Source organism: Equus caballus, chromosome 7 (assembly GCF_041296265.1).
Source record: "Equus caballus isolate H_3958 breed thoroughbred chromosome 7, TB-T2T, whole genome shotgun sequence".
In the NCBI taxonomy this organism is placed as follows: domain Eukaryota; kingdom Metazoa; phylum Chordata; class Mammalia; order Perissodactyla; family Equidae; genus Equus; species Equus caballus.
In genome coordinates this window covers 87560547-87572026 of record NC_091690.1, presented here as the reverse complement: position 1 = coordinate 87572026, position 11480 = coordinate 87560547, and the positions used below count along the sequence as shown (strand labels likewise).

Here is an 11480-nt window from a genome sequence, read left to right as displayed (position 1 = left end):
AGAAAATCTTAAAGAAAGCCAGAGGAACAAAGACATTTTGTACAGGGAACCAAAGATAAAAATGACAGCAGACTTTATATTGGACACAATGCAAGTAGTGAGAAGATAATGGAGCAACAACTTTAAGTTACAGTCATCCCTCGGTATCTGTGGGGGATTGGTTCCAGGACTCCTGTGAATACAAAAATCCACAGATGCTCAAGTCCCTTATGTAAAATGGTGTAGTACAATGAATACAATTGCCCCTTCATACCCATGGATTTTACATCTGTGGATATAGAGTGCCAACTGCCAACATATAATTCTATTTCCAGCAAAAATATCCTTCAAAAATAAAGGTGTAATAAAGATTTTATCATCTACATAAAAGCCAAAAATTCATTACCAGCAGGCATACACTATAAGAAATGTTAAAGGAAGTCCCTTTAGGCATAAGGAAAATGATACCAACTGGAAATCTAAATATAAACAAAGGAATAGAGGACAAGAGAAATAGTTTATTGAAATCTCTTTAAAAGGTAATTGATTATATAAAGCAAAAATATGAACAATATATTTTGGGGTTTATAACATGTAGAAGTAAAATGTATGACAACAATAACATGAAAGTGGGAGTAAGTAAACTGTTGTAAGGTGATATGATACAGGTGAAATGGGATAGCATTACTTATAGGTAGTCTCTGATAAATTAAAATGTATACTATAAACTCTAAAACAACCAGTAAAATAATACAGGAAATAATTTTAGCCAATGAGTCAATATAGGAGATGAAATGGATTCATAAAAATATTTCAATTCAACAGAAGTCATGAAATATGAAAAAGGGAACAAAGAATAGATGAGACAAATAGAACAAATAGCAAGATGGTAGATTTAAATTGTACCATTGCAATAATCTCATTAAATGTAAATGGTCTAAGCAGTCTATTTAAAAGGCAAAGGTTGTCAGATTGGATAGAAAGATAAGACACAACTACATGTTGCCAACAAGAAACCCACTTTAACAGGTTAAAAGTAGAAGCTTAGGGGGGCCGGCCCGGTGGCTCAGCGGTTAAGTGCGCACGTTCTGCTTTGGCCGCCCGGGGTTTGCCGGTTCAAATTCTGGGTGCAGATATGGCATTGCTTGGCAAGCCATGCTGTGGTAGGCGTCCCACATATAAAGTAGAGGAAGATGGGCACGGATGTTAGCTCAGCTTCCAGTCTTCCTCAGCTAAAACAGGAGGATTGGCAGCAGATGTAAGCTCAGAGATAATCTTCCTCAAACAAAACAAAACAAAGTAGAAGATTAGGAAAAATAAACCATGCTAGCATGGGTCAAAAGAAAGCTGGAATTGCTATTTGAATACCAGACAAAGTAGGTTGCAGAACAAAGAATATTACTAGGAATAAAGAGTGCCAATTTATGAAGAAGACATAACAATCCTAACTGTTCATGCATCTGATAACAGCTTCAGGATACATAAAGAAAAAATGGATAAAACTTTATCTACAAAAGTAGATATAGAAATCCAAAATTAGAGTTGGAGATTTCCACACCGTTTTCTCAATAATCAATAGAACAAATAGAAAATCAGGAAGGATATAAAACATTTGAACAATATCAACCAATTTGACCTAATTGACATTTATAGAACACTGTACCCAACAACAGCTGAACACATACTATTTTCAAGTGCAAAGGGGACATTTACCAAGATAGACCATAGGCTGGACCAGAAAAGGATTCTTACTTGGAATGATCTTAAAATGAATTTAAAATGATTCAATCATGCAATATATTCTATCATCACAATGGAATTAAATTAGAAATTAGTAACAGAAAGATATTTGGAAAATCTAAATTTTTGAAAGCTGAATAACATATTTCTAAAGAACAAATAGGTCAAAAAGAAACCAGAGGGCAATTTGAATGTATTTTGAATGGAATGAAAATGAAAACACAACATATCAAAATTTGTGGGATGCTGCTCAGTTACTACTTAGAGAGAAATTGATAACCTATTAGAAAACAAGAGAAGTCTTAAATCAGTGACCTCAGCTTCCACATTAAGAAAAAGAGTAAAATGAACCCAAGCAAGCAGAAGAAAGGAAATAATAAAGATCCAGAGCAAAAATATGAAATAGAAAACAGAAAAACAATAAGGAAAAATCAGTGAAACTAAACTTGGTACTTTGATAAGATTAATAAAATTGATAAAAATCTAGTCAAAGTGATAAGGAAAAAAGAATAAAAGACACAAATGACATCAATAAATAGTCTAAAGATATTAAAAGGATAATAAAGGAACATTATAAACAACTTTATGCCTATACATTCTATAGCTTAGAAAAAGTGGGAAAAGATTCCATAAAAAAAACAAACTTAAGAAGAAATGTATAACCTTAGTATCTGTATATCTATTAAAGCAATTGATTTTGTAGTTCAAAACCTTCTCACAAAGAAAACTTCAGGGCTAGATGGCTTCACTGGTGACTTCTATCAAACATATAAGGCAGAAATAATACTGGCATACCTTGGACATCTTGCGGGTTCAGTTCCAGACCACTGCAATAAAGCAAATATTGCAATAAAGTGAGTCACACAAATTTTTTGGCTTCCCAGTGCATATAAAAGTTATATTTACACTATCCTATAGTCTATTAAGTGAACAATATCATTATGTCTAAAAAAATGTACATACCGCAATTTGAAAATACTTTATTGCTAGAAAATGCGGACCATCATCTGAGCCTTCAGCGAATTGTAATCTTTTTGCTGCTGGGGGGTCTTGTAAAAAATGCAAAATCTGTGAAGCATAGTAAAGCAAGGTGCAAAACAATGAGGTATGCCTGTACCAATTCTATACAAACTCTTCCAGAAAATTGAAGAGGGAGGAATATTTCTCATCTCATTCCAAGAGGCCAGCATTATTACTCTCACATCAAAATTACACAATACTGTCACAAGAAAGAAACTCACAGATCAACATGCGTCATAGACATAGATTCATAAATTTAAAAAAAGTTTAAGATATTAAATCCAACAATATGTAAAAAGGATAATTCATCATGACCAAATGGGTTTCCCTCCCAAGAATGCAGTGTTGGTTTAACATTAAATACCAATGAATGCCGAGTAACATAAACAAAAATGGCAGAGTAGGGAACTCCCAAAGTCCATCCCTCTAGAAAGGCAGTGATAACCTAGCAAAAATGTGAAACTCAAGTTTTTCAAAATTCGGAAAACTAATCAAAAGCTTACAGCAAAAGTAAATGCTTAATCAAGAAAAAAAACAGCTGAAATTTGGTAACAGAGCTTTGTGGCACTTTAACTTACCCTGGTTTTCCCTTTGCCTCACTCCACCTTGTTGGTGGCTTTGAAGATAGTTGCCCAAATTTCCAGTACAGGTACATAGTACCAGAGAATCACAATGGACCTTGTTCTCCAAGAATTGTGGTTTTGACCTGTCTGGTGACTCCCTGAAGGATCAGCTTAAATGGCATGCCGTTATTTCACTTAAGGAATGCTTCCAGAGCTGAGATGGCAACCCAACGGAGTGTTGAAAACATTTGACGGCAAATGTATTTGTCACTGCCACCTGGCACAAGGTATAACAGTTGGGGCAAACAATTAACTAACCAAAAAGTTCAGAGGAAAGACTGGGGAATGGGATGCTTTGGGGAAAAGCTCCCACATATTCCTGGGAATCTAGAAGGACAGGTACATGCACAGGGCTGAGCATACTCAGAAAAGACCTGAAAAGGCCCTGAGTTGTCACCTCTGGCTGACATTTAATCTCTGTGTAAGTAGGAACTGTGCCTTAAGGCAGAGGTGTAAACTGGCTAAATGTTGAAGGCATGCCCTACACATATAAAGCCCATTTATATATACAAATATATGTATATATATATATATATATATATATATATTTACATATCGATCATTATAGAATTGTAGAGAATATGTTCACTGCCCTAAAAAGTCCTCTGTGCTCTGCCCATTTATCTCTCCACCTTTCTTCCAATCCAACCCCTGGCAACAACTGATCTTCTTATCCCCACGGTTTTGTGTTCTCCAGAATGTCATATAGTTGGAATCATACAGTATGTAGTCAGTTCAGATTGGCTTCTTTCACCTAGTAATATAGATTTAAGACATACCCTCCATGTCTTTTCATGGCTTGATAGCTCATTTCTTTTTAGTGCTGAATAATATTCTATTGTCTGGATGTAGCAGTGTTTACTTATCCATTTACCTACTGAAGAACATCTTGGTTGATTCCAAATTTTGGCAATTATGAATAAAGCAGCTATAAATGTACAGGTTTTTGTGGACACAACTTTTCATCTCCTTTGGGTAAATACCAAGGAGTGTGATTGCAGAATTATGTAGTAAGAGTATGTTTAGTTTTGTAAGAAACTGCCAAGCTGTCTTCTAAAGTGGCTATACTATTTTGCATTCCCAGCAGCAATGAATGAGAGTTCCTATTGCTCCACATCCTTGTCAGCGTTTGGTGTTGTCAATTTTTGGATTTGGGCCAATCTAATAGGTATGTAGTAGTATCTCATTGTTCTTTTAATTTGCATTTCCCTGATGACATATGATGTTGAGCATCTTTTCATATGCTTATTTATTATATGTTTATCTTCTTTGGTGAGTTGTCTGTAAGGTCTTTGACTCATTTTTTAATCAGGTTTGTTTTCTTATTGGTGAGTTTTAAGCATTCTTTGTGTATATATATATGTATATTTATTGAGGTCATAATAGCTTCTAACTGTGAAATTTCAGTTGTACGTTATTGTTTGTCAGTCACCATAAAAGTGTGCCCCTTCATTCCTTGTGCCCACTCCCCAACACCCACTGCCGCTGGTAACCACTAAACTGTTCTCTTTATCCCTGTGTCTGTTTATCTTCCATCTGTGAGTGAAATCATATGATAATGTCTTTCTCTGTCTGGGTTATTTCACTTAGTGTAATACCCTCAAAGTCATCCATGTTCTTGCAGATGGGACGATTTTGTCTTAGTTTCTGGCTGAGTAGTATTCCATTGTATGTATATACCATGTCTTCTTTATCCATTCATCAGCTGATGGGCACTTGGTTTGCTTCCACATCTTGGCTATTGTGAATAATGCTGCAATCAACATAGGGGTGCATATATCTTTTTGAATTAGTATTTTCATGTTCTCTGCATACATCCCCAGAAGTGGAATAGCTGGGTCATACAATAGTTCTATTTTTAAATTTTGAGAACTCTCCATACTGTTTTCCATAGTGGCTGCACCAGTGTACATTCCCACCAGCAGTGTATGAGAGGCCCCTTTTCTCCACAACCTTTCCAACATTTGTTATTTTTTGTCTTGGTGATTATAGCCATTCTAACAGGTGTAAGGTGATATCTAAGTGTAGTTTGTGCCTGTTGGCCATCTGTATATCATCTATGGAAAAATGTCTGTTCATATCCTCTGCACATTTTTTGATTGAATTGTTTGTCTTTTTTGTAGTTCAGTATGAGCTCTTTATATATTTCGGAGATTAACCCTTTGTAGGATACATGATTTTCAAATATTTTCTCCCAGCTGGTGGGTTGTTTTTTCATTTTGATCCTGGTTTCCTTTGCCTTTCAGAAGCTCATTAGTCTGATCAAGTCCCACTTGTTTATTTTTTGTTTCCCTTGTCCAAGTAGACACGATCTTCGAAAAGATCCTTTTAAGGCTGATGTCAGAGTGTACTGCCTATGTTTTCTTCCAGAAGTTTTATGGTTTCAGGTCTGACCTTCGAGTCTTTGGTCCAATTTGAGTCTATTTTTGTGTATGGAGAAAGATAGTGGTCTACTTTCATTCTTTTGCATGTGACTGTCCAGTTTTCCCAGCACGATTTATTGAAGAGGCTTTCCTTTCTCCATTGTATGTTCTTGGCTCCTTTGTTGAAGATTAGCTGTCCGTAGATGTGTGGTTTTATTTCTGGGCTTTCAATTGTGTTCCATTGATCTGTGTGCCTGTTTTTCTACCAGTACCATGCTGTTTTGATTACTATAGCTTTGTATTATATTTTGAAGTCTGGGATTGCGATGCCACCAGCTTTGTTCTTGTTTCTCAGGATTGCTTTGGCTATTCAGGGACTTTTGTTGCCCCCCCATGAATTTTAAGATTCTTTGTTCTATTTCTGTGAAGAGTGTCATTGGGATTCTGATTGGGATTGCACTGAATCTGTAGATAGCTTTAGGTAGTATGGACATTTTAACTATGTTTCTTCTCCTGATCCATGTGCATAGGCTATCTTTCCATTTCTTTATGTCATTATCGATTTCTTTCAGTAATGTCTTATAGTTTTCCTTCTATAGGTCTTTCACCTCCTTGGTTAAATTTATTCCTAGATATTTTATTCTTTTTGTTGCAACTGTAAATGGGATTGTATTCTTGAGTTCTTGTTCTGTTAGTTTGTTACTGGAGTACATAAATGCCATTGATTTTTGTAAATTGACTTTGTACCCTGCAACTTTGCTGTAGTTGTTGATTATTTCTAATAGTTTTCCAATGGATTCTTTAGGGTTTTCTATATATAAAATCATGTCATCTGCAAACAGTGAGAGTTTCACTTCTTCATTGCCTATTTGGATTCCTTTTATTTCTTTTTCTTGCCTAATTGCTCTTGCCAAAATCTTTAGTACTATGTTGAATGAGAGTGGTGAGAGTGGGCACACTTGTCTTGTTCCTGTTCTCAGAGGGATGGCTTTCAGTTTGTCCTCATTGAGTATGATGTTGGCTGTGGGTTTGTCAAATATAGCCTTTATTATGTAGAGGTACTTTACTTCTATACCCATTTTATTCAGAGTTTTTATCATGAATGGATGTTGGATCTTGTCAAATGCTTTCTCTGCATCTATTGAAGTTATCGTGTGGTTCTTGTTCCTCATTTTGTTAATGTGGTGTATCACATTGATTGATTTGTGGATGTTGAACCATTCCTGTGTCCATGGTATGAATCAAACTTGATCATGGTGTATAATATTTTTAATGTATTGCTGTATTTGATTTGCCAATATTTTGTTGAGGACTTTTGCATCTTTGTTCATTGGCAATATTGGCCTGTAATTTTCCTTCTTTGTGTTGTCCTTGTCTGGCTTTGGGATCAGGGTGATGTTGGCCTCATAGGATGTGTTAGGAATTTTTCCATCTTCCTCAATTTTTTGGAATAGTTTGAGAAGGCTAGGTAATAAATAGTCTTTGAATGTTTGGTAGAATTCTCTGGAGAAGCCATTTATTTTGTGGGACATTTTTGATTACTGTTTCAATCTCTTTACTTGTGGTTGGTCTATTCAGGTTGTCTATTTCTTCTTGATTCAGTTTTGGGAGGTTGTAAGATTCTAAGAATTTATCCATTTCTTCAAGATTGTCTGGTTTCTTGGAATATAGTTTTTCATAATATTCTCTTATAATCTTTTGTATTTCTGTGGTATCTGTTGTAATTTGTCCTCTTTCATTTCTAATTTTATTTATTTGAGCCTTCTCTCTTTTTCTTAGTGAGTCTGTCTAAGGGTTTGTCAATTTTGTTTATCTTCTCAAAGAACTAGCTCCTTGTTTCATTGATCCTTTCTATGGTCTTTTTTGTTTCAATTTCATTTATTTCTGCTGTAACTTTTATTATTTTCCCCCTTCTGCTGATTTTGGGCTTTGTTTGTTCTTATTTTTCTAATTCTGTTATGTATAGTTTAAGATTGCTTATTTGAGCTTTTTCTTGTTTGTTAACATGGGCCTGTATGGCTATAAATTTCCCTCTTAGGAGTGCTTTTGCTGCATCCCATATGAATTGGTATGGTGTGTTCTTCTCATTTGTCTCCAGATATTTTTTGGTTTCTCCCTTTGTTTGTTTGAAGATGCATTGGTTGTTTAGTAGCATATTGTTTAGTCTCCACATTTTTGTTCCTTTCCCTGCTTTTTTCTTGTAGTTGATTTCTAGTTTCATAGCATTATGGTTAGAAAAGATGCTAGATATGATTTCCATTGTCATAAATTTATTGAGGTTTGCCTTGTTTCCCAACATATGGTCTATCCTTGAGAATGTTCCATGTGCACTTGAGAAGAATGTATATTCTGCTGTTTTTGGATGGAGTCTTCTGTATGTACCTGTTAAGTCCATCTGGTATAGTTTTTCATTTAATTCCACTATTTCCTTGTTGACTTTTTGTCTGGATGATTTATCCATTGATGTAAGTGGGGTGTTGAGGTCCCCTACTGTTATTGTGTTATCATTGATATCTCCTTTTAGTTTGTTAATAGTTGCTTTATGTGCTTTGCTGCTCCTGTGTTAGGTGTATATATGTATATAAGTGTTATGTCTTCTTGGTGGAGTGTCCCTTTTATAATTATAAACTGCCCCTCTTTGTCTCTCTTTACTTGATTTGTCTTGAAGTCTACTTTGTCTGATATAAGCATGGCAACACCTACTTTCTTTGGCTTGCTGTTAGCTTGGAGTATCATCTTCCATCCCTTCACTCTAAGCCTATGTTTGTCTTTGGAGCTCACATGTGTTTCCTGGAGGCAGCATATTGTTGGGTCTTGTTCTTTAATCCATCCTGCCACTCTGTGTCTTTTGATTGGAGAATTCAGTCTATTTACATTTAGAGTGCTTATTAATATATGAGGGCTTAATACTGCCATCTTATCGCTTGTTTTCTGGTTCTTCTGCTTTCCTTTGTTTCTCCTCCTGTGTATTTTGGACTACTAATTTGATTAGGTAGTTTTCTATGGTAGTTTTCTTCATTTTCTCCTTGTTTATCATATATATCTCTGTTCTAATTGTTTGTTTAGTGGCTACCATTAGGTTTGTATAAAAAATCTCATAGATGAGATAGTCCATTTTCTGATAGGCTCCTATTTCCTTAGACTATGCTGATTCCGCCCCTTTCCTCTTCCCCTTCTAAATTATTTTTGTCATATCTTATTCCATCTTGTGTTGTGAAGTTGTGGTTAAAATGATGAGATTATTTTTATTCTGATATTTTCCTTTTCTTTATCCTTAATGTTAAAGTTAAGCATTTACTGACCTGATGTGATACAGAGCTGCCATTTTCTGATTATTGCCTTCCTAATCATCTCCTTGCTCCTTACATAGGGCTTTGTAGCCCTTTTCCTATTTTTTTTTTTCGGGTATGAGAGCCCTCTTGAGGATTTCTTGTAAGGGGTGGGGGTCTTGTGGTGATGAACTCCCTTAGCTTTTGTTTATCTGGGAGAGTTTTTATTTCTCCATCATATCTGAAGGATATTTTCACTGGATAGAGTATTCTTGGCTGAAAGTTTTTGTCTTTCAGAATTTTGAATATATCATTCCACTTTCTCCTAGCCTGTAAGGTTTCTGCTGAGAAATCCACTGAAAGCCTCACAGGGGTTCATTTGTAGGTTATTTTCTTCTGTCTTGCTGCCCTTAGTATTTTTTCTTTGTCATTGACTTTTGCCAGTTTTACTATTGTATGCTTTGGAGAAGGTCTCTTTACATTGATGAAATTAGGAGATCTACTGGCTTCGTTCACTTGTATTTCCAGCTCTTTCCCCAAGTTTGTGAAGTACTTAGCTATTATTTCTTTGAACAAGCTTTCTGCTCCGTTCTCCTTCTCTTCTGCCTCTGGAATACCTACAAGCCTTATCTTGCGTTTCCTAATTGAATCTGATATTTCTTTGAGAGTTTTTGATTTCTTTTTAGTCTTAGTTCTCTCTTCTCCATCTGAAGCATTTCTGTATTACTATCTTCTAAGTTGTTAATTCAGTCCTCTATATTGTCAGCTTTGTTGTTTAGGGGCTCCAGATTTTTCTTAATCTCATCCATTGTGTTTTTGATCTCCAATAATTCTGATTGGTTCTTCTTTATAGTTTCATTCTCTTTTGTGAATAAGTTCCTGAATTTGTTGATTTGTCTTTCTGTGTTTTCTTGTAACTCGTTGAGTTATTTTATGATAGCTATTTTGAATTCTTTGTCATTTAAGTTATGAATTTCTGTGTCTTCAGGGTTGGTTTCTGTGTACTTGTCACTTTCCTTCTGGTCTGGAGATTTAATATGCTTTTTCATACTGCTTTATGGTGTGGATTTTAGCTCCTGCATAGTTATTATCTGGTCACAGCTTCCACCTGCTGCCTCTGAGTGGGGATCAGGCACTGTGTATTCTGGGCCCAGCGTGATCCAGGGCTCCCCAGTTCCAGCCACTGATTTCTTTTCTCTCTGTGTGATGCTCTGCCTGATGGCAGATCTGGGTTGCTGGGCAGGGGGAGGAGTGCTTTCTTTCACCTGCGCTTCCCCCAGCCTCTGATTTTCTCTCTGTATGGAGCTCTGGGCAATCTCAGGCCTGGAGTGCTGGGCGGGGGACGGGGCACTTTCTTACACCTGCTCACCTTTCCCAGCCCCCACCTCTCTCTCTGTGGGATGCTCTGAGTATCACAGAGAACTGCATGCCTTTCCCAGAAGCTTCCTGTCTCTCTGTGGGGCACTCTGGGCAATCCAAAGAGACCTGCATGCCTTTTCCAGACCCTGCCTCTCTCCACACAGTGCTCTGGGTGATTGGAGGGCTGGAGTGTCAGGCAGGGGAAGGGGCGCCTTCTTACACCTGTGCACCTTTCCCAGCCCCTGCCTCTCTCTCTGCTTGGTGCTCCACAGGGCCCTCTGGACGATCATGGAGACTTGTGCACCTTTCCCAGACGCCGCCTCTCTCTCTGCTTGGTGCTCTGGGTGATCATGGAGACCTGCATGCCTTTCCCAGATGCAGCCTCTCTCTCCGATCAGTGCTCTGGATGGTTGGAGGACTGCAGTGCTGGGCTGGGGGAGGGGCACTCTCTTTCTTCTGTGTGATCCCAGTGTTCTCCCTGGGCCATCACCAACTGCTCTTTTGGGGTGCTAGTTTGATGGAGACACCCCCACAACAGCTCAGTCCCCTCTGTGTCTGGGGCTTTCCCTCGGGCTGTGAGGCAACTTGGAGAGCAATGGTGTTCCCATGCAGGGCCACCCCTCCTCCCTTTCCTCTCAGAGCCACATGCTCTCCTCAGGTTGCTGGCTGCTGTTGGGAAGAAAAGTCCCCCTTACCAGCTTCCACTTCCTCCAGAGGGTCCAGCCCCACCACCTTCAGATGTATGGCTGTGTGTCTCTCAGACGTCCTTTGTGTTGTATGAGTGTCCTCTCTTGGTGTATGAATGTCCTTTTGGTTGTACTTTAGAAGGGGGAGTTCAAGGGGAAAGCTCGCTCTGCTGTAATGCTGATATCATTCTGCTTTGATTTTTTGTTTTTTTTTTTGTTTTTTTTTTTTTTTGGAGGAAGATTAGCCCTCAGCTAACTACTGCCAGTCCTCCTCTTTTTGCTGAGGAAGCCTGGCTCTGAGCTAACATCCGTGCCCATCTTCCTCTAGTTTATACGTGGGACGCCTACCACAGCATGGCTGCCAAGCAGTGCCATGTCCGCACCCGGGATCCGAACCAGCGAACCCTGGGCCGCCGAGAAGCGGAACGTGTGAACTTAACC

The 11480-nt window shown here is 37.8% G+C and overlaps 1 long non-coding RNA gene across 1 annotated transcript in view; it reads right to left on the bottom strand.

The window, feature by feature from the left end:
• Positions 1–477: 477 nt before the first annotated feature.
• LOC138925222 (uncharacterized) overlaps positions 478–11480 on the bottom strand; it is a 38077-nt gene continuing 27074 nt past the window's right edge. The window contains exons 2-3 of the long non-coding RNA XR_011441144.1: positions 2515–2546; positions 478–1254 (exon numbers count right to left, since the gene is read on the bottom strand). This is a non-coding gene — a long non-coding RNA (uncharacterized lncRNA). The remainder of the gene's footprint in view (positions 1255–2514; positions 2547–11480) is intronic.